Source organism: Clupea harengus, chromosome 2 (assembly GCF_900700415.2).
Source record: "Clupea harengus chromosome 2, Ch_v2.0.2, whole genome shotgun sequence".
NCBI lineage: Eukaryota > Metazoa > Chordata > Actinopteri > Clupeiformes > Clupeidae > Clupea > Clupea harengus.
The window spans coordinates 25,940,663-25,963,259 of NC_045153.1; the positions used below are offsets into that span (position 1 = coordinate 25,940,663).

The 22,597-nt window shown below is 42.7% G+C and overlaps 1 protein-coding gene across 3 annotated transcripts in view; it reads left to right on the forward strand.

Moving 5' to 3' along the window:
• Nucleotides 1–2,112: 2,112 nt before the first annotated feature.
• The window catches only part of b3galt1b (UDP-Gal:betaGlcNAc beta 1,3-galactosyltransferase, polypeptide 1b), a 55,293-nt gene continuing 34,808 nt past the window's right edge, over nucleotides 2,113–22,597 (forward strand). The window contains exon 1 of one of the 3 annotated variants that reach the window (XM_031558538.2): nucleotides 2,113–2,987. The gene's annotated coding sequence lies outside the window, so the exon portion shown is untranslated. The remainder of the gene's footprint in view (nucleotides 2,988–22,597) is intronic. The other 2 variants (XM_031558534.2, XM_031558528.2) reach the window with 2 other exon arrangements.

A 22,597-nucleotide genomic window follows, 5' to 3' on the forward strand; every position in this document is an offset into this window, starting at 1 on the left:
GCACTGTGTTTCGTGGATATGACATGATAATATCCAACTGTGTTCCATGTCATACTAATGATTGGGAGCATCTTTAGCTGTGCCCATGGGCCACTGTGAGGTAATAGGCTGGTGAGCAGAAAGCTGTTAGCATTAGCAGCAGCAGAAACCCAACAGCCTAATGAACAAATCCCTGTGAGACAGTTTGTCAAAGCAGTTTGTATTGACATTTCCAAGGTGGTATGATACTTTCACTGCCATACAGTCATAAGATTTACCTGTACCTTAGAGTTGTTCTTCTTGTGGGTGTGATCTTTAAGACAATCTAACATTGCGCTAATTCTTATGCCTCGTGGTCACATTTCCAAAGCCTTTTTACAAAATCCATTAAAGCCACATAGACTAGAGCACCACAAGGTATGGAGGCTTACTCTGCTGTCATACACTTACTGGATTCATTAATGTTTAACTAGAACTCAGGGACGTGCACGGGGGGGGGGGCTAAGGTTGCCCGGGCAACTGCCCTTCTGCCCTCTTCGACTCAAGCTGCCCCTCCGAGGGAAAAAAAGTTTTAAAATAGTATAACGGCTGCAGAATTTCATGTAGGCCTATATTTTAAAAATCACCACCCGAAACGCTCACGGTTGTCTTGTGTGACTTGTGTGACAGAGACATTGCATTGTGATAAAGATGACGATGTGTAGGCTAATTAATTAATGTGAAACAGGCTCATATTTTCAGACTCATATTTTTAGCATTATATTTTGTATTATAATGACATTACATTTAAAATGAGGAGAAACCACAAGCCTCCAGACCAGAGGAACATGTGGACCAGGAAACACATAGGACAGGTAGTGCTGATCACCAAATATGAGATGAAAGGACCATGCTAGAAAGTACAGGGATAAAGAGCCACATACTAAATTATTGTAATCTTAAAAAAAGTATAGGCTATTTGAGAGATCCATTCAAAGATATTGCCTGAGCAGAACAAAAATAACATACCACTGCTTCTAGTGGGCCTTATAATAGTAATGATAATGGTAATAACAATAATATATAATTGGACAGATGATGAGCCAAGTACATCAACTGCAGACAAAGACAAAGAGCCAGGCCCAGATGAGAACAGAACAGACTTGGAGAACAGGGAAAGGAGAGACGGCACAGAAAGTCAGGACAGGATGCCAACAAGGGAGGATATTGAGATGGAGAGTGAAGCATAATCCAAGAATACAGATTTTAGTACAATCAGGCCTTTATCAAATGTTCACATTCAGTCGAGCCTTGCTGTCCTATTGTGAAGTTCCCAAAAACTTGGTTGCCCTTTTTTCAGGTCAGAGCAATGGCCCTTCAAAATTCCTATGCACGTCCCTGCTTGTGCACATCTGTGTATGTGTATGTGTGCACAGCATAAGTGTATATGTCTGGGTATTGGCATGTATATATTTCTGTCTCTATTTGTATTTGAATCATTGTGTGTGTGTGTGTGTGTGTGTGTGTGTGTGTGTGTGTGTGTGTGTGTGTGTGTGTGTGTGTGTGTGTGTGTGTGTGTGTGTGTGTGTGTGTGTGTGTGTGTGTGTGTGTGTGTGTGTGTGTGTGTGTGTGTGTGTGTGTGTGTGCTGTGAAAGAGAGAGAGTATAGTACAGCGCAGTGTCCACTGTTTTTTTCTTTTTTTTAACAGAGTTAGCTGAAACACAATGGCAAATTGGCCTAGCATTACAAGTTGTGACATGAGGACTAGAAATGTAAGACTTAAGGTTCCTCCCTGTATTCATTTGAACTGAAAATAAACTGCTTTATTTGTAATAAGCACATTAAACTTTGTGCACTAAGACCAATGACAAGCCACTGCTAAGTGCAGGTTAATTCCAGGTGGATGAACTTGGTAACCCCCCCTTACCCCACCCCTTATCCCACCCCCAACACACACAAACACACACACAAACACGCACACACACACACACACACACACACACACACACACACACACACACACACACACACACACGCACACGCACACGCACGCACGCACGCACGCACGCACGCGCACACACACACACACACAGAGTCCATTCTTAGCCCAAGCCCATTGCATAAAGCCTGAGATAGGTGCACCCAGGAAAAGGACGGCTCCAGCAATAGCTCGGTCTGATCTGTTCCTCCCAGGTCTACTTTCCAAGAATAGTCTCACGGTCTGTATTTTGCAGCCAGTCGTGTACGCGTACAAACTGTTTTGTCTGTATGTGTGTAAGGCTTAGGGTGGATTAATCATATACGCTTACGCTTACGCCTTACACCTGCTCTGCCCATGCTTCCTTTCACACTGTTTATCTGGCTTCCCTCTGATACTTGCCACAGAGCCCTGCACTGGTGCAATATGCAGAGATACTGTATCCATTCATCCAGTGAAAGACTGCACAAGGCTATATAGATGGACTGCTTTATGGCAAAGAGATAACCTAAGATCTATAGGCTTAAAAAGTTTTCATGTGGCAGGAACTACATTTGAAGCTGACTGCTGATGTCATTTAACTGAGCTGCATTGAAGAAGAGAATACTATTTCAAACATTGTTTGCCATTTTATGTATTTCATCTGAGTCCTGTATAATATTGTTATTGATACTCAGCAGTGTGTGTGTGGAAAGAAATAACTTAGGGGCTTCATGTTTTATCATCTGCGTTGAATACTGACCACTAATTAATTCTGTAGTTTGTCTTACTACTAGTAAATGCTACTTTTTATTATATTTAAACTATGAAAAAAATTCTCAATCTACCATGCTGTGCGAATTGATACTCTCTCTTCATTGGTTAGCACGTTCAACAGCTAGAACGTTGATTGGTCAAGCTTCTTGTCACGTTAAAATGAAACTACATGCCTCCGTAGTGCTCTTGCAAACCATTTAGTCTACTGCCGGGAGATACTGAGTAGGCTAGGGTATGGGCTTCAGTAGCATCAGGACCAGAAGTATTGGCAGGATGGACACATTTCGATCGTAAGGTAAAACTGTTATTTTCTCGGAGATTATCATGGCATTCAGGCAAATGTTTTAGTCTGTAGAGAATTTATTGTATTCTTATATTTTGGAATGGAGCCCCTATGTTACGATCTCATAACTAAACATTAAAACGGTTTGACACATTGCTGTGATGGTTTAACGGTGATCACATTTTTGTCCCACGAATTGTTTTCGTCTTTGTTGCGAGATTATAGTTTACTCGATATAAGAGTTTACCACTAACTATTTCGCCCTTTGACGATGTTCTCCAGCGGCATGCGTCGAGAAAAAGATCAGCCGATCAATGAACTACTGACGATGGGGCAATTGGGCAATTGTTAGTGGAGCCCTCAGCATCTACCTTGCTTGCTGGAATCATCCACTTGTAGGCTAATTGAACAAATCGTTTGAAACCCTTTCACTATTTATTGGTTGAAAGCGTTCAGATAAGTTTAAAGAGGCTCTCATCAAGTTTTACACGAAACATTGTCGTTTTTATTTACCGTTAGGTTTTGCATTTGGATTCTGCTTTCCATTCAAAGCATTATTTGCCTTATGTGAATGAATAATAGGCTACCTCCGTCCACGCTCTCGACCTCGGGGTTACATTGTCACAGACGAAGCAACTCCGCTTCACATTTGTTGACGGACGCTGTCATGTTCCGAGAAGGATCCATGAACCTTGCTGACATCTGACATTGTGGCTTGTTAAAGTGAATGTTTCAAATAGATTGATACATGAAGTTTCGCGTTTTTGTGGGAACCTTGGTTTTGGTCGTAGTGAGCGCAGACTGCAGCAGACTCTGAGAATCTGAAGGTAGTCTATGTCTCATTGAAGTCGCCTGAAAGCATAGTCGATGTACTTAATTTGCTGGTGTCCATATTAATATTTACTTAAAAGTATCTCATGGCTGACCATTTTTATTGTTTCGCTGTCGTCGGGTCAGGTAATCGTGCTTTCTGGACGCCAAAATGATACATCAATATATATCAATATATAACAATAGTTTGACCTTTTCAAGTGAAATGATTCTGCGCTCTAGAAGGTGGACATGCATTTTATTTACTAGTACAACATGCTGTCGGTTCAAAATCTATGTAAATATTTATAACTGAGGACAGCCTCTAGCAACTGCATACAATTATCTGGATATCCACTGTTTAAAAAGTGCATAGCGTATTCATGGATAGGCTGGGAGAAAATAGCCTACATCATCGAATTTAAGAGATAATGTGAAATTAGATAAAATATGTCTGAATGAGCTCAGAGTACAGTTGCAGAAATGTAAAGAGCATAATGGGTACGATCTTTACAAGGACTAATTTCGTGACTTCAGCATTTAGAGCTGACCTCCAAAGAAACAGTTGGGGCTGATGTAGTACATGTGAGAGCCTCTTTATGGTGTTTAAATATAACGGAAGTGAGATGCATTGATTGGACTACTCATAAGTTCCCTGAAGTCTACATAATAGCCAAATCAGAGGAATGAAAATGCTTTCAAGAGAGCTTTTCTTGTTCCAAAACCAAAATGCAGATCATCACTCTCATTAGCTATGGCATGCAGTGCTCTAGATCTCCACTCTCAGACTCATTTGACATGTGTTTTATGTACATGTATGTGCACGGTTTTTGAGGGGGTAGGGGGGAGGGGGGTGTTCTCTTGTGTTTTCCATTAGCAGACTCCATGCACTTTACCCCTGGCCACAGACCGAGTGCTTCATTGTTGCTCACCATGGGTGCTACCTCAATGGGGGCGCAAAGGGAGTCTTGTTCCTGTCACGGACTGGTTTCACAGCCCGCTGTATTTTCTCTTTGCACCTGCCCTGTGGGTTCACAGTCTGGGTTCCTCAAAAGATGTCATCGTTTTTAAGTACTTTAGCTGTCTTGTCGATTTCTCGTCGTGTTGGTACCATTAAAGTTAGTTTTGGAGAACTTTCTGAGCCATTTGAAATGATGATGTTTACTTTTTTCCTCCACACAAATCCCCCATCTTGCAGCCCTCAGCCAAAGCAAAACAAATTCATGTGGAGTTGAGTGTTTTTTTTTGCAGAACCAAAATAACATACCCCCTGGCTATGTTTGTGCTTTACCTCAGTTTGCCAACGAAGCATACACTAAGGATCCAGGATAACATTCTTTGGTGAAAAAGAGCTTACCATTTAAGACCATGGTTTCTGCCATCTTGTGCCAACTGTTGCAGATTTGATAAGAGGTGTCATTGAAAGGTCACAGAGCAGGACGTGATGCCTAGCACAGACTTCCTTTGTCAATGAGGCCAAACAGATAACAGATATCGGCAAACAGATATTGCTGAGCTGCACTGGTGTAGACTTGTGATTTTTCCACCTGTCGTGTGGCTCAGTCAAGACTATGACTATGACTAGACCTAGCTACAGTAGCTAACAGCACTGTGTTACAGGCAGCACTGCTCGGTCAGTGAGCACCAAGATCCTCTATATGTAAAGTATTGAATATAGTTATTGTTGTATAGTTGCTCCCCATTCATTTGACTGATATGAAGATTTATGGTGGCTTTTAGGACTAGGACAAGTCTTTTCTTGCCTCATGTGTTGGCTAAAAACAGAGTAAGTATAAGAGACTGCTTGGCACAAACAGTAAATAAATGGTTGTATGATTAACTGCACCAGACCAGGTTCTGCTACCCTGAGAAGTGGCGTGTGTGGTGAGAAGAACAGCCCTGCACTGGACCCAAACATGTCGCCAGTCATGGCTGACAGGCTTACTAGCAAGGAGGTTAAAACACATGTTAGTGCCAGTTGTTAACATTACTTAAGGTGGTAAGGTATAGGGTTTAAACACTTTGCAGCTCAGGCTTCTGACTGTCTATCAGTTCCAAGGAAAATGTGCTCAACATAGTCTTGTTGTGGACCCCTTAAAAGTATTTTGGCTTTCTTGCAGGCAACACATTTCATTTTCAGTGTTAGTAGCACTCAGCTAATCACATCTAAATCACTTCCTAAATTTCCCTGGGGATAAATAAAGTATCCATCTATTTATCATCTCTTAACCTTTTATTTAACTCCATTGTGTGGTATTGTTATCAAGCACAACAAACACACCATGTAGTGACAATAATGACTGTAAAGGGTTCAGCAGCCATAAGCAGCATTGTATGCCAAATCCAAGTGAGTTGTGCCTTGTGAAGAACTATAGGTTGGATGGGTTAGTTTATACCAAGATCACAGAAAGAGTAGGTCTTGTATCTGCACTCCAAATGGATTTTTTTTTTTTAAATGTCTGTAAAATGTATCAGGAGGAGAATAATTCTTGAAATAATTGCAAGACATGTCAGATTAAGCGCTTTTATGTTTCTTTGCTGTTAAGGACTCACTCAGAGTGCGGAGTCTGTTCTAACTATGTTTGAAGGATATAAATAATAGCTGCTAGCACTTATTAGGAAAAAGCTCTGATTCTATTGTAACCACACAATTAAGCACACTGTGACACAGTAATTAACAGTCTCTAACACTATTTTGCCACAGTGTATTTACAGACCCCTAAACCCAATCCTAAATTTAACCCTAACCTTCTATTTACGTAATTCCATTTCTTTTTGTTACCCAGTAGTTTGCACTGTTATAAAAACATAGTTTAATTATAACAAGGACTATGTATTATAACTTGTGGCCCTTTTTCCTTTACTGTGGCATGGATCTGTCATCTGCATTTAAATTAAATCGAGGTAGCATTAACCTTGTGGAGCTAGAAATTACATCCAGATAAGAGTGCATAAAATGGTAAGAGCTAGTTGAAATGTTGGTGTTGGATTGCTCTGAAATCTGCCTCAGACAAAGCTGTTTTTTTCTTTCTAAATCCTGTCCATGACTTGATGAAAGCAGCACAAAACATGGCTGCATTCTGTTTGAATCACCACCTCTACTTTGAGCTCAACTTTTAATAGGCGTTGGGCTGGTCTCTAAATTCCAAACGCTGTAAACATGCTAATCATAACAACTCATATTTAGGCTGAACCTCGATGGTGTCCCTCTTGAAGTACACAACAACATAAATCTTACCCTGGGTGACTAAGGTTATATAATCCCTTTAGTCATGGGATTATCTTATTTATGCCTATTATAACATGCACAGTCAGGCACCTGCACATGAGCTACATACAGGCACAGCCTAGCATAAGCACACACATACAGACACATTGCTTTGTTCTTATTTGTAGCCATTTGGCGGGGCTGAGCTGTTTCACTTTAATTACAGCTATGGGACCAGTTCCTTGACACTGACATATTGATTGCAGTTTGGAATAGCTCCGATAACAGCTGGAGTTAGCTATTTTCCCAGCTCTGACAAGTATCAACATTATGCAGCAGTGGCGGACTGAAACAATAATTCAGGCTGGGAATTTTTTATTTTGTTTATCTAAATAACTCTACTCCCAGATGAACATAGTGGCCAAATTAATAACTAGTCTGGCATTCGTTACATCAACAAATACGACTAGGCTACAAAATCAGCGGTCTGGTGGTTTGCATGAACAGGGTGACTTGTAATGGAGTCAAATTTCCGGCCTGAATGATTGTTCCAGTCCGCCTCTGCTCTGATGTTTTAAATGTTATGAGCGAGACTTGAAATATAAGCTCCAGTAGGACATCTGATGGTTTCTCTGGCTTTGTTTTTTGAGGACGTATCAGAGGACCTCAGCGGCTATCCGAAATAATGCACTCTTATGCAATCCAGTTTACTCATGTCCTTAAAGACCGCAGCGATGACCTGAATCTTGCCACTAGTAAGATCCACGTGAAAACACATTGTGTGTCATGGGCCCACAGTGAAACTGGGGGTGGAGGTGTGGCATGTCAGATGACAGTGGAAGTGAGGCACTTCTTCATTCACTCTGAAAGTCCACTTCAGAAGGGTCCTGGGGAGTAGCTTTGCTGGGGTTTTTCATTTAAACCGTTTCATTCTCCCCATGGGTGTAGTGGCCGAGCCTCTTTCTCCTTTAAAGCTTGACGCTGGAGCGCTGCTTATTATTGGGTTTAACAGAAGGACTCACTGAGTCCCACAGGCCTGCTGGTGTTGACATTCCATAGCTTTCTGTTTCTCCACCACCAGTCGTGTGGATCATAGGAGAGCACAGTTATTATAATATCACACCAGTCGTGTGGATCATACGAGAGCACAGTTATTATAATATCACAGAGACAATTCAAGTCTCCCTAAACAAAGTCAAACTTTCTCCAGACACTTCTTTTTTATCAGTATGATTCTCTTCATTTTTTTTCTTCTGCTGTGCAGACCTTATTATTGCCTTGCTGAAAGAGCTCTCAAATCGCTGCCCTCTTGGCTAAGTGAAAGCCCTAACCAGGCAAAGGATTACAGCTGCCTATTGCCCATTTGTATAAATGGATATTCATTGAAGCAATTCAGATTAAGTGTCTTGCTCATTGAAGGGCACATCAATAATATTTCACAACTGGGCTTTGAACGCAGCCACCCCTTGACTCCCAGGTTTCAAAGCCACAGGGAGGCTGTACTGTGTTTTTGTGGTCCAGTTAGTGTAACGTCCTGAAGAATGACTCTCCTAAAGCTTTACGAAAGGTTGAATAATTCATGTTTCAGCTACAGTGGGTGTTATAGCTAACTGTATATATGGAAATATTGTAGTAATTAAACACCAGTAGGAGCAATGAGGATGTGTGCCAGTATTTTCTTTTTTTGTTTTCAAATTTCCAGTACATTTTTATCTGGTCTCTTGTGTAGGTGTGTTGGCCACGTGCATCTGTTTTTTCATTAATTATTTAAGAGATACTGTATAGAAAAGCAAAGAGCTCATAGTAATTACTGTAACTGTATCACTCAGGCTTACCAATTAATGAACCAATCCTCTGTCATGCTGTTGACAAATCCTCCATCATGCTTACTACCTCCATTCTCGAGGAACAACCATAAAATGACTGGGATCAGTGAAGTTCCAAATGATTCCATTTCAACATGTCGACATATATGCTAAGACATAAACTAAATGTGTGCCATCCTTTCAGAACCATAGAATGTAGTAGAGGTTCGTGCTTTCGTATATTTACTCTAAAATATATCATCGAGATTTCGCATGAGATCCCAGCAAGGTTCCCCACAGAGTCCAAGGTGAGGAGACGGACAGGGAGATCCTACCTCTGAGATGTTGAGCTATGGGACCTATGCGAGCTATTCCTCCAGTGAAAAGGGATTCCTCAGCAGAGTGTCTTCTGCAGTGAACGTGACACCCGGCGAGACAGAAATAGCTGACGCAGGGAATGAATGACTGCCCTCCTGAACACTGGCAGTGGCACAAGGTTATCGAATGGCTGTACGGTAACATAGTGCTTTTGAGGTGGATCTTGGTATGTAGTGCACACCGAGGCTCACGTGATAATCCTAAAATACAGGATGATCCCTACCAAGTGTGACAAGAAAGTTAGGGCTTTGTTAGACATGCTCTTTTTAAAATATAACTGACTGAGATAGCGATATGTCAGCATAACCCGTTATCTCATTACCATGGCGCTTTAATCTACTTATATAGGACGGCCTCTTTGTAAGAGCTTGAGAAACAAAGCTGATACTGATAAATGTCTCTGATATGTGATGTGCCCTTTTTAGATTTCAGATTTATCTTGGGACTAATGTCAATGTTTGAAATGATAATATTTTCATTCTTCTCCCAACAATGTCATGCAATGGCGTGTTTTTTTTGTTTTGATTAATTTCACGGATAGCACGCTGAAAAATGAGCCCCGTGATGAAAGTTAATCCAGTGGAGTGCACAACATCATTATGTTTATTGGTTCTGAAATCTCATATTGAAATGAGACTGACGCCATTGATGAGAAGCAGCAGCAATCTGGATATTTTATTCATGCAAAACAATTCTCCTGTTCAGTTTATTATTAGATTAATTGTGTGGAGGTGCAAGATGCAAGAAGCCATCAGCACCTGGTTGGGTGACAATGACCGAAGGTGGTTCAGTCAGGAACTTTCACAGAGAGCCAATCAGCACAGTTAAGATGTAGCACTTTGGTCGATTGGCTGTAGCTGTAGTGTTCCTCTGGTAGTACTCCTGTAATGTCACTTGATGGTTGGAGAAGAGAGCTTTTGTTAGGTGTGGGGAGAGAGGTCTTTTGCTGCAGAGTAGCATCAGAGTGCACTTTGTAAAGTACTTTTCAGATGCCAGACACTGTAATCTGAAATGTCACAAAGACAACACCCTGAACCCTGTTGTGTTCGTCAAGTGCTGTTTATTCCTGGTATTTTGTAAAAGGTTACTTTTATGTCCAACCTATACCCGGGTTTTCTCACAAGTAACACTGTGTACTGTGTGTTTTGATCCTGTGCTGTGTGGTTCGGTCATGCGCAGGCCTCATTCCGTGCAAGTCCCTGCATAACTCTAAACAACAGGGGAATTAAGTCATCATAAATTCAAAAGGTGCCCCAGAGAGAGTGAGAGGGAGCGTGCCTGTACATCTCAGTGCAAGCGAGGATGAAGAGGAGGAGGAGGAGGTAATCACATTAACGCGAGGAAAGGTACCCAAGTATCGAGGCCCTCGGATTCGCAAGGCCCTGTGCAAAGCTGAATTCATTTCATTCTTTTGTTTCGCCTCGGCCCGGCAGCTCATCAGCAGGAAAAGCACAATCAATGTGGCACCGTCCCCACAACCCCTGTCGCAGCGCTGGAGGAATGGGCTACAGACTCACTCGCGGGTTTGCTCCTCATATCTGACACCTTTTCTTAGCTAACAGTTATCGAGCGACGCAATTTATTAGTGGCTGGGAGGGGAGGCGAAAGCCGAAGTGGTCTTAAAATAAGAGCGATAACTCAAGGGACAGAGAGAGAGCGAGAGAGAGATAGAGAGAGAGCACTGAAGCTGGTGCAGGTCTAGCCCGATTGATTGTACAGAGTGTCGTCTGTTTACGTTGGTCTGTACTTCAATCTTCTCCTCTTAATGATCCTGCATGACGGTTAGCACTCCTTCCCTCACTTTTTAGCACTTCTTTCCTCTTCACTTCAGATCTCTAAGCCTATCGCTCTCTTTTCTCTATCTCACGTGTTCACTATCTATCTAGCATTCTCTCTCTCTCTCTCTCTCTTGGCCTGTCTTTGTCTATCTCTTATCTTTTTTCCAATTCACTTTTACTCTATTTTGGCCACTCTCTCTCTCTCTCTCTCTCTCTCTCTCCCTCTTGCTTACTCTGTTTAAGTGTCTCATAGGGAAACATTAGCAATCAAATGAAGCTCAGGAGAATCTGCTCCCCAGCAGCAGGTGTTCCACTCAGGGCATACTGATGAGATGCTGCAGCACTCAAATGTGTGTGTGTGTGTGTGTGTGTGTGTGTGGGGGGGGGGGGTTGATGGTTGTGGTTGGGTGAACCAAATGTAATGATATACTGTAGATTATAGCCATTTAGTCCAATGTGGTAATTTTACGTTACATATACCTGCTGTTTTGATAGTTTGTGTTTCTAAAACAGCTCAAAACTCACCAGATCAATGCTGACCCTGGCCTATCCAGTAGAACTACAGGACAGAAACACATGAACATCATCTTCTTTCTTCTGTCTGTCTGTCTTTCTTTCTTTCTGTCGAAATTACAGCTTAGCTGTTGTGATCAATGAGTATGTATTCTTAACTTATCTCATCATGAGCTGCCAATGCATTGCATTCAGCGCTCTCAGTTGTCATTGTGATACCTTTTGTGCATTGCTGTCAGGAAAACTGGAGGAAGTGAGCTCATGCTGTGTGAATGCTTTACAGCTGTTATTAATCAGAACATGAAAACAGGGCCATGGAGAGAGCATCTCCTGCTTTCTGTTTCCCACCGCATGCTGTCGGTCTGTGGGAAGAACGCCGGCCTGGCTTTACCATTTCTGTTAACAGAATTACATTTCCGATCATGTTTGAATGTTCGCTCCACTGAATAGGGAGATATTTACAACAGACTTTGGATTATAAATTGATCGACCTTAATGCTACAACATCAAGATGTGAGTGTGTAAGTGTATGTATGTTTGTCTTTGACTGTGTGTGTGTGTGTCCACACCTTATTTGTCTCAGCATTCCTCTGGCTCCCCCGGAGGATGTAGGCAGGCCTCTGACTCTTTCCAGAGTTCATCTGATTTCCCTTGAGGAGAGCCAAATTGTCTTGTGGACCACTTGAAACACCAGTGCCTCCTCCACCCCGCAGAGCCTGGGGCCCCTGCACACAACAAAGTGCAGATCAGGGGACAGGAGCACCGGCTCGCCCTTCAGTGAGATAAAATAGCAGCCTGGAGAGGAAAAGGCATTCTGACAAAAGAAAAGACCGGGCTGGTCTTAGCAACATCAAAACCCCATTGTTTTCTTGGGGGTGATTACGATGACACAGATTTTTGTTATTTTAGCTGCCTTTTCAGCCAGCTGTCTGCGAGGGCTGCCATCTGTGTGTGTTTGTGTGTGTGTCTTTGTGTGTATGTGTGTGTGTGTGTGTTTGTGTGTGTGTGTGTGTGTGTGTGTGTGTGTGTGTGTGTGTGTGTGTGTGTGTGTGTGTGTGTGTGTGTAATAATAGTCTGTGAAAGATAGGATTTGCCTCTGCAGTGTAGCATAAAGACATTTATGTAAATCTCTGTCCAAAGCTCTCTATCTGGCTGCTTCGGATGATGTCTACTTTCCCAAAGGCAGGAACCTTGAGCCGTTCCCCTTGTGCTGTCTCTGGGTTTACTTCACCGCCGGTCGTGCAGAGATGCCATTGCATCGAAATGCGCTCAGTATGGGCAAGACCTCAGTCATCCGTTAATACAGTCTCGTTTTGTCTGCCGCGGTAGTGTAGTGCGGATGCGCATCCCAAGGATCTTGCTCCATTATCTGTAGATGGGTTTAGACACATCTCAGAGGTTTTTACTTTGCATTTCAGTGCTTTATTTTTTCAGCTTATTTTCAATGTTTTGGCGCAAGCAGTCAATCATCTCCTCTTGAGTTGGACAGCATTCTCCGTATTATGCAAGATTACCATCAGCTTCATTTCGCATTCTGTGCAATTCGAGGCTGTTTAAGGCGAGATCTGTGCAGTGTGTTTACAGTCAGCCATGTCATGTTGTAATGGGATGAAATAAAAAATCTCATTTTGGGCAATGGTAACAGCGCTAGAGCGGGTGAGACAGCTGTATAAACACGCCGCTGCCACTAATAACTTTGCACCGCAGCTTCTCATCACACTCTCATGGCGTTGGAGTCATTTTTGTAAAATGACACCACAACAACAAAAGAGATCTCACATGGGATTGACAGATCAGAGCCATGCATCAGAAACAATCCAAGAACATAATAACCTCGCCACAATTTGTGTCTGTGTTGTTTTTGTTTTCAGAAGTGGTGAAAAAAACATGAAAGGTGTCAATCTGTTAGGTGTTTGAACTTCATATCATGAGAGTGGGAGGGGAGGTGCCCGGTGGGATTAATGGTAACAGAGCCAGCGGTTCCCTCTGGGAAATGAACAGTGTGTCATGTAAATAGGATCTGTCTGTTTCATTCACTGTAGTCGTTTACCCAGCAGAAACAAAATGCAGAAAAAGTGAGAGAAAGGGGATTTAGTCATGCAACTGCGCTAAGGAGCCAAGGGGAAGGGCAGAGGCTCAGGAGGTCTCCAGGCATTTCGGAGCTTGCACTCTCTGCTCACATCAGGCTCCAAATGCCCCATGCAAGTTTTTACTCTGAGCTCACCGTATACTGCTCTTAACGCAGGGAGATTAGATGGTGGCTTTCATTTTCGAGAATAGTTTGACATGCCCCTGTTTGTAAAATGGAGCCATGTCTAGTCAAGTCTTTGTTTAACTTTCAGGACACGTATGTACTGTAAATATGGTGGCCCTCTGTGTAGGGTGATCAGATTTGGATGAAAGTGATTGTAAATGATTTCCCAAGACTTTTGCTGAGATAAAAAAGTACACTTGCTGCACTGTCTAAATTTTTTATGTATTAGAAGATAAAAAGTGAAAGAATATGCAAAAACATGGCGTCATGGATGTCATGTTCAAAGTTTTGGAATGCAAAAGATCTGAGTAAACTGAGAGGGCAGCATAGGCTGACGTGATTGTGGGTGGTTTCAGACAGCTAGAAATGAACACTGTGGGTGGTTTGAAACAGCAACCCACAACCTCTATTTTAACTTCTGCATCAACACTTGTGATCAGACACTTGTGATCAGAAAACTTTGTTGGATTGACTGATCACACTGATACCTTAGTGTTCTTCTGAAATGCACTAGTTGAAAGTTTACATTGATCTGCAAAGTTATTATTCTCATTATATATCTCTGACATTGATGAAGTTATGATGGCTACATCAGATCATTGCATCCTTGGAGGACATTGTGTTCATAAGCTCCTGTTAAACTACTTATATTGAATTTTTCAGGCTATTTGCTGCTTTTTGTTTTGTGTCCTTGCAGCCATCAGATTTATCAGCCTACCTCATAGGCAAGTAAAAACCATTCTTCCACAGTTTGGTTTGAGTTACTTAACATTTCCCAGGTCTTTCAAAGTGCAGCTTTTTGAATTAGTGCATTGCCTCAATTCTTGTAAAAGCTCACAAGAGAAGTACGCAATATCTGGTTTGTCTCCAGTTAATGTGTGGTGTTCTGGACCCATGTGATATGGTTTGAATGGTCAAGACATTCAGAAGACGACAAGGAACTACGGTCCACATATCATGTCGCAAGAGCAAATGAGGAAGTCTTAGTTAAGTCCTCACACTTGACAGCATGGACAGAGTCTAGCTGGGTATACTGCTTATTGGAAAACCCTGAGAGCTCTTGGTGATGCAGACTAGCTTCGTATGTGTGTGCCCCCTTTCAGACGGGTAGCGAGTATCTTAATGCAAAACAAGCTGTTGATGCAAAAAATAAATGGCTTATGAGAGCATCAAGGGCACTTCCTGGGTGCAAGATGATTGGCATAAGTCATTGGTGCTGCTCACTACAACCAATTCTTATTGTTGTGGGTGAGACCTTTTAGCACACCGAGTTTGGACATTTCTGTACTGGGCGTCTGGCCCTCTAACCAGTCACCAACGGTCTCACTAACCCCCTCAACCAGCAACATTGCTGCCTCTCCAATCCGTCTCTGTCAGGCAGCCGGTGTGCAGCCCAAGGAATCGGAACTAAAATCAGATTTATTTGGACTTATTTGGTGGTGTTTCCTCCAAGCGATTCAATTTCATATGCCTCAAAAGCTAATTTGTCAAAGGCCCTCAGAGACTCCCTTCAGAGAATGTGCCCCCGAAACAACACTCTCCGATAACACCTTCAAAACAGAGCGCAACGCTACATTTTGCATTACATCCCTGATTGAGAAATAAAATGACAATATTATTCAGGGTGGCAGGAAATCTGACATTATGGTGATTTGTCATTGTACAATATCTCTCTTGTCAGTTCATTTCACGTGAGGATTTCTGTTATGAATAAAGGCAGAAATCCTATCTTACCCTTCCCTTCACTTGAGCAGATTTCAACAGATAGATTTGACACTGAGACAATAAAGACTCATATTATGGTGCATCAGTGTGCAAAATCTACATGCTTAGATCCAAAGCTGAATACAGAAACATCCTTTGTCCATGTATTACTATGTTTACTGCTGTTACTACTATATTTAGGCTACTCTGTCTCTCATCTAAGCAGAGTATCAGTAATTCAGGTAGAATTTATCTTCTACGAATGCATTGAGAAGGCTTCTTGACAAACTAATCTCCATTCTCCTTATGAGCCCCAAGGGCTGCTCATTTAGTTTGACCATATTAGAACTCAACAGAAGCACTAAGAGTAAGAGAGAGAACCAGGTTCGGTGGAGGGAAAGAAAAGTTAGCAGAGCAGTTTGATCTTACCTTTGTCCTTGAACAATCTGTGATGAGATTTCTCCCTCTCCACAGTGCAAGTATGCCGTAATGTATGCAAATTAGATAGGAAAAATGTATAACCAGCCCCCCTACATCATGTAGGCCTACCAAGCTGTGCTCTTAAGCACCTCGGATATCATTCAGATAAGATAGCCCAACAAATATGTCAGGCTTCTTTCCATTCATCAGCAGCGCTCTATAAACACGACACTGCATAGAATATCTTTCAAAAAGTGCCTCTTCTAATGTTGGTGTTTGATTAATATAGATCTGTCTGCCGTATTACGATGTTCCTGGCTGAAGCCCTCATTTATTATGCCTTATCGCCCAGCTCTCATTTCTCGTTTGGGTTCAGCTTTCTTATTGTGCTCGTAAGTTTGTGATGAGGGAATTTAAATAGCAACAAGTTTAAGCAGAGCGGATTACTGTAGGCTAATGAAGACCTACTTCACACATCAAATAACAAGTGGCCCCACTACCAAGGAAATTATTTTGTTTGCAGTTCCATAGGGCACCATCAGTATCGCTAGTGTCTCATTGCAGGCAATAAGGACATCCAGAGCGAGATGTGGATGCGAATGCCACATGTTAGTTTGGACAGCGAGGGGAGTTGATGGACGGGGAACCGGAGCCTTGTTTGGAAAGGTTAGGCAGAAGTGACAGGCTCGGGTCTGCCAAACCTCCCCGATGCTCAATTACCAGACACCCAGTGCGCGGCACTTTAGCTTAGCTTGCCGGATGACCCAGACAGGTCAGCAATCTTCTCCACATCTAACTGTCATTTTAATGACTCGCTTGTCCTCATCTGCCTGTCAGCCTGTCCACCCACCTCCCACTCTCCAAAACACATGCTAACTCGACTCAATCACTGCCGCCGCAGCTAGATGCGCCAACACATCCTGGATGACTTGCTAATGAACCATGCCGGAACTGTGCTACACAGTGTAAGCCTAGCTTGACTGGACTAATACATATGACATTATACTCCATCTTATTCCTCACTTCCTCTCCTTTCTCTCCATAAGTGGCCTAAATATAGCCAATGACGGCGGCAAAGAAGTCAGGAGTGCAAGTGAAAGAACCTTCGACTTTGAAAGTATCGACATGGTAATGGTCTTGGGTTCATCAGAAAGGTTATGCATTGTATTTTGTAGTGACTGTAAATGTCCTGCTTCAGCTATTAGGGAGCAAGTGTTTACATGCTTTTTCATTTAATGTGCACCCAAATAGGCTGGAGATGGTCTAGCCTCTATTTATTGACTTTTCGATTCCTCTTTCTTTCTTTCTTTCTTTCTCTCCCTCTCTCTCTCTCTCTGTCTTGCTGTTCTGTTCTGTTCTTCTGTTTTCTGTTGCGGAAATATCCACAAAGACAAACCCTGAGGAGGTCAGGCCCAAAAACAAAGCTGACCCCAGTGGAGCCTTGAAACCTGATGAGGGATTACAGTCCCTGCACCTCCTGCCATCCAGGCCTCCATGTTAGGGGACAGGAGCACAGCTTCCTCTATCTGATGGCACAAGGCAATCTGTGAAGTCAAGGAGTGAATTAATCTCAGCCTCAGAGGGTCAATCTATATAGTACAATAAGGACTACCTGACGCATGTAGCTCACTCTTATGGAAATTCTGGTGGAATCCAGAAATGGCGCTGTTTTACTGGATGTCCACGGTGTCAGTCATAAGATTGCATTTAGGGACCCAATCATGAACAGTTGTGTATTAGTGCATCAGATCAGGACAGTACCATTTGCATTCCAAACAAGTTAGTATGCTATAAATCACAATTACTACAATGTGTTAGGAGCAAGTTAAGAGATTTGTTTATTTGTTTATTTAGAAGATATTTAGAAGATATCACACTAAAGCAGCTGTGGTCATTTTCCTAGTTTCTGTTCAATGTAGGTATCCTTGTAAGTTAAGATGGATCAGAGATTTTGTGGATGGTCAGAAGTCTGGCTTGAGAGGCAAGAGATTAAATGATCTTTTACTTATTTAAGAAGTAGGTCTTCCACTCTGAGTTGAGTTGCTGTGCTTTTAACTGGTCCAGCACATCTGGTTGTGGAGTCTGCAGGACATTTGGCCCAGATACTGTAATTACTTTGTGATGCACCAACCTCAGTTGCTGCTGAGGCATCAGTCGCTAAACCTGCGAGAGCGACTTTACTCATTTAAAATGAAATGTTGTCCCAATCTGTTGATTTCTCAGTGCCAAATCGTTATGTCATTTACTTTGCCTAATCACACATGACATCTGGCATTCTACAATGTGTTGAGCATGCCCTCTTTTATTGAACCTTTATTTAAACCTTTGCGTCCCTTAAGATTAGACATCTTTTTTTAGTAGTCCCATTAATGATGAAAATACAGGAACAGATTAAGAAAAAAGAACGCAATCATGGTCAATCAACTGGTCCACATAATAAAATACATACTAACAAAAGCAACTGCAATCTGCAGGTACCCAATCAACAAATCGAGAACAAAATGCTTTAGTATTACTTTTTCCTGCAATTTAGAGATGGTGCTGGAGCGTGGCCGTCTTTACCCTGACTGGCACCAAAACAGCATTTTAAAGTGTGTGGAGTGTTTATGGCGTTTCCGTTTGTGAATGCAGATGCTGAAAGTCTGTCGCACTCCCGTGTATCCAAGGAGCGATGTTACTCGCCTTTGCACTGAAACACAGCTGTAAATAAATATTGCAGAATGTACGTGCTCGTTGGCCGTCGGCTGAAGTCTCTGCGGTGTGCTCAAGTGCGACGGGTGACGCGAGGCGACGCAATAGTTGGCCTTCGTCGCCGCTAGTTCTTTGATGTCAGTTTGGTGTGTGTCTGGCTGCATTTTTACACAGTATGAGGGGGAGGTGAGGCATTGTGGGGATTTTGCACAAAACATTTGTCCATGGCGAGGGATGAGTGTGCTGATAAAGGAGAGTGTGTGTAGATAGGGGTGCGTGTGTGTGCGTGTGCGTGTGCGTGTGCGTGTGCGTGTGTGTGTGTGTGTGCGTGTGTGTGTGTGTGTGTGTGTGGGGGGGGGGGGGTCCAGCACAAGGGGGCCTTTCTTCAGGTTTTTGCTCATGTGGAGCATTTTAATGAGGCGCCTTCCAGGTTCCGACAGTGACACCCCACACTGGGCTGAAAGGCACACTGGAGCACAAACACACAGACAGCGCATCACTAAAAGCCATCTCACTCGCTATCACTCATCATCACACACACACACATGCACTCCGACACACACACTGACACACTGACACACACACACACACACACACACACACACACATACACACTGACACACACACACACACACACACACACACACACACACACACACACACACACACACACAGGACCGTGACTGCATTCTGGTAAAGCTTTGCTATGTACATGTCGGGCTGTCCCAGCCAAAAGGGCTACGACACCGGATGCTCCTCTGGTCTCTCCTCTCTCATTCTCTGCACTGGACCACTGAAGAAGAAGGAAAGGATCAAAGCACTTGTTGTTCCCCCTCTGACTTGCCTAGTCTTAGTATCTGGCTTCCTCACACCATCTTAAAATCTCAATTCGTGATAACAGGTCAAGCATAGAAACTGAGGTGTAGAGGTTAGACAGACCCCACAGATTAGCGGCACCTGGAATCTCTATTACAGAATGTCTGCGAGTTTGCAGCACCACCTCTTTACAAGTGCATATGCTGTCCGCAAATATTCTTTTGATTACAAACTTGTTTGACATGTTATGGCCTATAGCGTGTAGTCAGTGTGGCAATATGTGATATGTACAAGGCCTAGTCACTCAAGAGTTACTGTAATAGAGACACTGCTCATGGCGGCTAGGATGACATTTGTGGTTGCTATAAACAGTAGATTCAGAGGCTGTTTTAATATGCTCTCATAAGAATTTCATGATACTGCTGGTTGAGACTGGAGAGCCTCTCACAGATTGCCTTCAGACATTTTTTTTCTTTGATCTTCAGATTTTGTATTGTATTGAAAACAATTCATCAAGCAAATGTGAAATCAAAATTAATAGCTCTTTGCTTTTATCTCAGCTATGGTCATAAGCAACAATGAAAGTTCCTTTATGAAGAACATTTTCTCTCCATTACATTTTTTTATGTTTTGTAAGTTGACTCAAACTGGGCTACTTACCTTGTGACATTTTAAATGGGTGCTTATTCAGTGAATTGCTCAAAGTGGCTAATGCTATGCCTGGAGCCAAAAGCCCAATCACTTCAACATAGACCTAGAGCAGAAGGAAGAATGAAAGATTTTAAAATATTACCCTGTGATATTCAGTATGTCCCGAAGCAGCCATCTTTGTTTTAAATACTGAGCACCCACTTGACCCCTTGCTTAGCAGTAAAAAAGAGGCCCAGATGTGTTTCTAAGCTTGAATATGAATCGGTTTGAATCTTTTTTATATTCAAGGTAAGTGTGTGGAGGAACATTGGAGCAGAAGCTAAATGTTTAAGTCTGAAATTGAAAGCGCGTAAACATTTTTCTGCCAACCTTGCGTCTCGAGATCCAACTTAGCATTTTCAGAGTGAGTGCTGGCATGTGAGTATTTTTAAAAGTGATTTTTTCTTCTGTCAATCACAGACTTTTTGTTCTTAGTCAGCTGTCAGAAGCATCATGATAATTCCTCTCAGTACGCAGAACTCTAGTATTCATGAAATATTTGTATTTTGCTAAAGCACTGTCTGTCTGCTTATGACAGAGATTACAGTTCACCTCTCATTCTTGCTGGCCTCTCTGAGGAGCTTGGCTGTCTGTCAGTCTGCCCCAGGATAACCCCTGTCTCCCTGACACATGCGTGTCAGCATTAATGACACTGACAGTGAAACTTAACGTATGGCGTGACGGAGGCCTCTGCGGCTGGTGGGAGTTGTGGGAGGGCTGTGAGTAGGCAGAAAATCCACTTGGCCCCGGCTGAACGGGATAAATGGGGATTTCGGTGGCGAGCGACATATGGCGTTCCGTAAACCCCCTCGCTGTCATCACACTTTCTCTCCGAGCTTCTTTTCTCCAGCGTCACGCAACTAGGTCCGGGAAGCTGTCACAGACTCCAAGCCGATCAAGATAGTGATCTCGTTATCAGGGGCGGCACGGATGGTCTCGGTGTTATCCTATAGGGGGCCGGGCGCACCATGTTCCTCTCTGCGGTGAAATGCTCCCCTCTCTCCACATTTTCCAGCACTGATGCAGATTCCCCCTCCTCTGTCCTGTGGCCTGATTAGATCTGTGCTGGCACAGCTTGAGGCGCCAGAGAAAGGGCTCTCCCTGGGACGACTTCTTATGAAATGGAAAAGCTTAGTTACAGTCGTGTAGCCACGTAATCACGGGAACCATGTGTTAGAAGCGAGGATAGTTTGGCCATATTCTTAAGCAAGGCACAGGGTAATGATGGGAATGTTTCATATCAAATATAAAGAAAATCAGACAGTGAATCTTCTGGATCATTGGCGCTAGGTAAATAGTCCAGTCACCTAGTATTTACCTCATGTTTTAACAGCAGGGGCACTACAAGGAGATTATATTGGATTTTGCCCCAGCACTTTTGTCCCTAGCTAATGCTGTCACTTATTCTTTTTTCTTTTTTGTCTATGTATTTAACATGTGAAAAGAAAAACTTGCTGTTTATATTGTAGCGTGAAACACCTGAAACACCTTCCTAAATTAGGATGCACCCATGTGAATAACATTAGTATAGTCTATAGCTCCAGAATGTTTCAAGGGGAAGCCCCTGATAACTCCAGTGCTTTTGACACTTCTGATGAGAAGATAGCAGACTGTGGATCTCTAGCCTAATAAAAAGCTTGTCTCATTACATGTGATGGTCAGGTGTTCTGTGGATTGCCTCAGGGATCTGTAGCTTGTTAAAGTGAAGGCGTAGACATTCCTTGACATCTGCAACCTGGCGGAATGGAGACGTCCTGTAGCCTTGTGGAACATCCTTTGCCATGCATCTGTCTGGTACAGCTGCAGAAGAATCCTCTAAGATTGCAGTGCTCTCCTCACAGGTTCTAGACATGGTTTCAGAGGTTCCTTCCCCACACCGTCCCACAGTATCCCCAAAGCACTCTGGGAATTACCCTGTTAATCTTCCTATTAAGGTAAACAAACAGAGTGGGGATTTATTGAAGCAAGCTACATTATCCCAATCATAGAGTGTTTTCAGTGCTAGATTATTGGTTAGCAGACCTCATTTTTGTCACGGTACAAGGATTGCCCTGTTCTCAGGACATTGAGAATATAATCTTTTTTAGCTACCTGGGTGTCCACCAGGGATTAGGGCTCTCACAGGACAAGAATGATACAATCTGCGTATTTCATTGTCAATACAATAAAACATTATCAGTTATCAGAGCTGCTATGCAAGAGACATGTATTAATGTTTGCTGGATTTAACTTTGGGTTTGGAACCAAAGATACTGCTAGATGGATTGAAGCCAGGGATGCTAAGGTGCAGAGGAAAATAATGACAGAATGTGTGTGTGTGTGTGTTAGAAAAAGGAAAAAAGGTAAGAAAGAAAGTGAGGTGGAGAGAGAAAGACAGGTCGGGTACATTTTAGTACACCAGTGGGAGCCACTTTAGCCGGCTTTGATAAAAGGGGCTCTTGCGGTGGTGCTGTGGTCTGCGTTCACATTACGCCGGGAGAAATGCAATTACTCCTGGTTTTAACCATCCTAAGAGCACAAGTCATCCTGCCCAAAGATTAGGGAACCGTCTCTCT